Raw genomic sequence first — 6000 nt, 5'->3', positions numbered from 1 at the left:
GTTAGACACAATTAAAACATTTTCGCGATAGGTCATCCCGAATTCAATTCCTCCGACCCCCGACCGTCAGCGACAGTTCAAGTCCTGCGCATACAACACCAACATTTGAGCACCAACCTCTCCCCGACGGACGAGCAACGCAGAAGCTGGCCATTTGATAACATTCATTTACTCCCACGCCGACCTCTCCTCGAAGTGACAGTACAGTTTAGTGCCTCCCCTGCGCGACTAATACAGATCAACCCAATCGGCTAACCATCTGCCCAATGAATCCCACAGCACGCAACATTCATTTTCACAAAGACCTCCCCCGAGCTTTGACCTCGTGTTGCTCGTACGGCGAGTTCCAAATGGCTCATTTCCGCTCCTCCTTTATTTCACAGCTAGACGCTAACTCAGCAACTCAACATCCGATGTGATGATGGGAAAACTATGGATTGATGAAAACTCCAGCGGTATAAACTAATCCAAAGACGCGAATACAACAGGTTTATGCTGAGCGAACACGTAAGAAACGCCCGATGATAAAGTTGATTCATCTTTGCCGTCTCAATCTTCAATCACGATCACCTCTCTAATTTTCCCATTCGTATAGTCTTGAGGGGATCCAGCAAACCCACACGCCACCTAGAATCAACTGGTTAGTAACGCCTACATATCTAACTTTTTAATAGACAGCTCACGTTAACAACCAGAAGGCCCAGACTCGTTGAAAAATCTATCAAGTCGCCTTCAAGATGAACCTTTACGCCAGGCTCCAAGCGCACTCTATCACTTAGGTTCACCATCGAACCATCAATTATATATTTCACGTAAAATTCACCGTCCGGGAGTGCCTAGAAAATCAAAATTAGTATGCAAGTTAGGACACAATTGAACGGCGACTTACGAGTCCGCGGTGGCCGACGATTATTTCGGTTTTATTGCAATTGTCAAGACCGGTACCCGCGATTTTGACCTGGCGTATTGTACCTGTTCCACGAATCTGAACTGGCTCGACTCTCGAGGCTCAACGTGTAAACCTCTTCCACTTCAAACCTTCAGAACCATACTGTAACATTTGATTTCCATTGCGATCGACAACGCTGACACTTCCTTCCAGCTTATAGTATTCTCCAGACGCTAGCCTCGGAACGTTTGTCGAAATTGGGCTCAAGCTTACTGAAAGCTTAGGAATCATGCCCACATTTGCCCCTGACAACATCGCCGATGACCTGATACTTTGGACTTCAAATGTAGATCCCTCAAACTCGAGCGCCTAAATTGAAGTGATGTTTCAGTTCGTCCGCTATCTAACCAAATTCAACAATCAGGCTCACTGTTGAGATCGCTTTGAATTTTCCAGCAAAATGTAAACTTTGAGGTTTGGTACAATTGTTCAACCATTTGACCAAACAAATCGACTCCATTTTAAAGTTAAGAGGCTATTCTTTTGCAATCCTTCCCACGAATTTCCTTAATTGGATGTTTGAGTCGGTGATGAAACTGGTTAGATGAGTGGTCAGATTCCTACCTCTCCGGTTTTAAGCAATCCTTTCAGCCTTTAGTCGCTAAGCTAACGTGAACCCGATTTACCGTCGTAGCGAAGGTAACCATCATAAGCCAACTGTAGCCCGATGCCAAGCTCGCGCCGCCGAACTCTTACCAGAAAGCCTCATTCAAGTTTTTTTCCCTCACGATAGTCTACTTTCAATGGCAACCAACGAGCCCAATCCCACGCCCACCATGGCCTCAACGACTCGGCCTTAAACGTAAGCGCCCCCGCAACTTTGCCCCCACTGAATGACCCTGTTGAAACTTCCTATTCTGACATGTATTCATATGTATCCTTTTCCCTTCCGGCTAGTCATTCTAGAACACGGACCCACCACTCCCCTCACCGGGGTCCAAGCAATCGACAACTCCGCGAGTGCCAAGAGAGGTCACATGTGGGATGAGGGCTCGACCTTCGGAATCCTTTGGCCCAGTTGGCGTGGCCAACTATCTCGTGAAAATTTTAGATTTTTCGATGGTCAAAGTTTCATGTTGTATCAACGACTTGTAATCCTGAACACCTCGGCCGGTCGGAGACCTTCTGCCTCAACCGTTTACTCATTCATGACGAAGCTTTTGCCATAACTTTATCCGGCGCATATATTGAATTAATCTTGCATTTTCATTATCACATTTAGTTTTTATTCTACACCGAACCTCCCATGCATAGTTAATGAATAATGACGCATCGCTAGTCCCTCCCATCTGCTCCTTGCAAGAGATGACTAATCTCAGGTTCAAGTTTGTAAGATATCACTAAGCCATCACCACCACCTGAGTTTCCGCTCAGGCTAGCCAGCGTTTCCAGCTTCGATTAAGTCAAACACTATATGTCAAGTTTAATATTAAGCCAGATCGCGGACTTGAGCCTTGTTTGAAAAGACAAACTTAGTTTCCTGAGTCAGGTTAGTTCAAATCGGGTTACAGGCCAAAATACTGGGATCGATCCGGCGGTTCAAAGTCATCTCAGGCTCAAAGAGGAGTGGAGACCTCTCGCGAGTATGATTTCTCAGCAAACTTTGATGAGTGCCTCTTTGTTTTCCGCTTGCCTTAGTGGCCGATCATCATATAAACAATGTTCAATTAGGCACAATTGCAAAGTATCTACAACAAATCTAACAGTCGCATGAGCCATGATTGTTGATTCATATTGTGAGTTGTCGATAGGTAGGACCAACACATCCTAGGAGGCGTGCCTGTGTGTGACTGGGACTTCAAGGGATCATAGCCCACAACTTGCGAGCTGCTAACCTAGATGCCACTCTCGTCAGAATATTCCACCGGCCATTCGCGGCGTTCTCAAGCCTACATGAATCAGATTTAAAGGAAATTTAAGATTTGACTAAAAAATAATTACGCAGATGACTTCCCATTCCGAGTTGCGGGTTTGAAAATGAACTTGTGGACAACATTTATTACGCCCTCCCGGATCGCTGGTTTTGCAACAAGCAGATTATTCACGTTCGAGACCCGAGACAAGGCGACGTACAGTTGTCCATGAGCAAAAATATTGGTTTGCAGAAAAATGCCAACGCGCCCGAGTGTTTGGCCCTGACTCTTATTGATTGACATTGCATAAGCAGGTCTAACCGGAAATTGGAACCGGAAGAATGATTGACCGGATTGTTTGTTTGCCTTGCTTTGGAGCTTGATGCGGGGCAAAGTGACTTCCTCTCCGGCAAAAGGTCCTCCCATTAGGATACCACACAAAATGTGTTCAGATATTCTTGTTAGCAGGATTCTGGTTCCGTTGCAGATGCCGCTTCCAATGCGGAGGTTTCGAGTGACAACCACTGGCATCCCAACCTTGAGCTTGAGCGCATGTTCTGGGAGCCCGGGTGGAGATAGCTTGTTCAAGTTCTCTTCAGGGAGGCTTTCATATGCGTCGGGGTCTGGTGTGTCTATCGAGTAGAGCAGGAATGTTTGGCCAGGGAGTTTTGACATAACTTCATCATTGATGACCTTCACGTCGCGGTTGAGGGGCGCCAAAATACACCGGTCGTTCAGGTAAGCGAGTCGTTCCGGGATAGATAACCCAACCATATCCGCAAGGGAGCCGTAGACGAAGTCAATCAACCCATCACAACTCATTTCATCGGGACCCATGTTTAGGGTCTTTATATTCCTGAGTTTGACTATCTCGAAATCGTTCTTCTGATTCACGCCTTCGCCCAATGCAAGAAGTCCTCTTGCAAACCGAATATTGGATTGTGAGTCATCGCTTTCGAGCGCCCTAGCCAGCCTCATGTTTTCCGTGAGCTTAAGTTGGAACAAAGAATTCCAAATCCTTGACGACTTGAGTGTTGCAGCCCACGATTTCGGGTATTCGTCATGTTTTACAACGGGCAATATTTGCCGGAAATCACCTGCAAATACAACTGTCTTTCCGCCGAACGGTTTCTCCGATGCGCAGAGGCGTTTGAGTGTAAGGTCCACTGCTTCAATAGCGAACCGGTGAATCGTCACGATTTCGTCCCAGATGATGAGATTGCATGATCTTAGTTTCTCTCCGAGCATCGTGTCCAATTGAACAGGGCATTCAGCTCCCTCGAGAGGGTGAATTGGGATTTTGAACGCGGAGTGAGCTGTCTGGCCCCCGCGGAGCAGAAGTGCCGCAACCCCCGACGATGCCACAACAATGTTCGAATAGCCTTTGAGTTCTGAGGCGTCGATGATTGAATTCAAGAGGAAAGTTTTCCCAGTTCCTCCTGGGCCATCCAAATAAAACAACTTGCCGGTCGGGCCCGCCAGCGAGTTGATAACTTTGCCAAAGATGGATCTTTGAGCTTTGTTGAACTGGATCTTTGCTGCATCAAGTCTTGATCTGATCGGCGAGGGATTAAACGGAACTGAACGTTCATGGGTCATTTCATCAATTAGAGTCCTTTCTTCTCGCGTAATACTTATCCCGCACGACTCAAGCGAGGAACCCATGCTGACAATCATAGCTTCAAGCCGGAACAAGCCCATCACCCGGCGTTCGTCAAGCCTCAACTGTTGACTGTTGCGTCGGTCCATATCTACCCGTAACATGTCATCAGTCATATTCTCGACATGGTTTTCGAAGAGGGCGTTTGGATCCGACGGAGGAGAATGTACACATATTATGGAAAACATTTGCGATAATTGATAGCCGGATTGAACCAAGGCTGCCTCTGTCATTGCGAGATCGTAAAGCGAGTCGTTTGCAAGAAGTCCGCGCCCATTCCAGGCGGCTTGATAGCTCTCGTAGAGGACCCCGTTGAACCTTCTGAAATCCTCGAACTCCATCGCCCCTTTGACATGAAGTAGGAGTAGACAAAGGTAAAACTTTTCGCCTGCCAAATATGAGATAGAATAAATCCTTCCGACGGACTCCGCTCGTGATTTTCGAGGTTTCCATTCTTTGTTTGATTTATCCCACCAAAAAAAAGTCGGAATATCGGCTAAGAGTAGAGACCGGGCTCTTCGACCTTCTGCCCCTACGGCGTCGTTGATGTTAAGCTCCAGGAATCCTGTCAGAGTTGTCCTTGAGGCTTTCCCACTTTTGACTTGACCTTCCGCGTCTTCATTGTCGTTAAAGTACACGACCTGTTCATCTTCTTCGTGAACATTTAATCTTGTCACCGCCGGCGATCTGTCCGACAAAGGAAATTTAAATAGACGCCAAGTAGCTTTGCAATTTTGATTAGCATGGTAAAGAAGATTTCTAACAGTTACAGGGAACATACCTTCTGGAGGAGAAATATAACGTGCATCAACGTAAGCTTGTGTTTCATCTTCCATTTCTAACGCCAAATAGCTTCGATCGTGGCCTTTGGTGATATATTTGTATAGGTATTTAATTGCCGTTGAGTGAACGGGGACCTCGACGTTGATATGACATTGGAACATTAATGTCAAAACCCGATTGAAAGGAACGACGGATCCATTATCGAAGCGTGTCGTATGCTTCATAATAAACCTGCCGTCGTTACGACGAAGATAGACTGGATACGCTCCGTCGACAGTGACTGTACGCGGCGAGTACGGTTTCGGAAATCCAAGCTTACAGCCTCCTTCTTTCCAGCAGGATCTTCCCTTGCACGGGCCGTGCAACATGAAGCGTGTGACGAGGGCGTGCAGTTGAGGTTCTTCGGTTTCGTCGGGGATTTCTGCAGATACAAGTAGGTCAATCTTCTCAGGCGTGGACGGTTTGTCCTTGTCATTGAGTGTGACCATAAGATGTGCGTGCGGCAGCCCTCTCTTCTGGAACTCGATGGTGTAGACGTAAGCAACGACCCGCCCAAGCCTTTCCATCTTCACGAGTTCTTTGATTAGCGCTTTGACCTTGAGCCTGAACACGCGGGCGACAATTGTCGGGTGGTCGAAGGCTTTTTCTCCCTTTGGAATCATCGCCGCAATTGCCACCCAATCTGGATTCGCTGTCATCGTAATAAAGAGCAAGGGAGGGCCAAACTTATTACATATGGCCATCGCGTCATAATA

The sequence above is a fragment of the Puccinia triticina genome, chromosome 4A, assembly GCF_026914185.1.
Source record: "Puccinia triticina chromosome 4A, complete sequence".
Lineage (NCBI taxonomy): Eukaryota > Fungi > Basidiomycota > Pucciniomycetes > Pucciniales > Pucciniaceae > Puccinia > Puccinia triticina.
Note: the sequence above shows the minus strand (reverse complement) of the source record.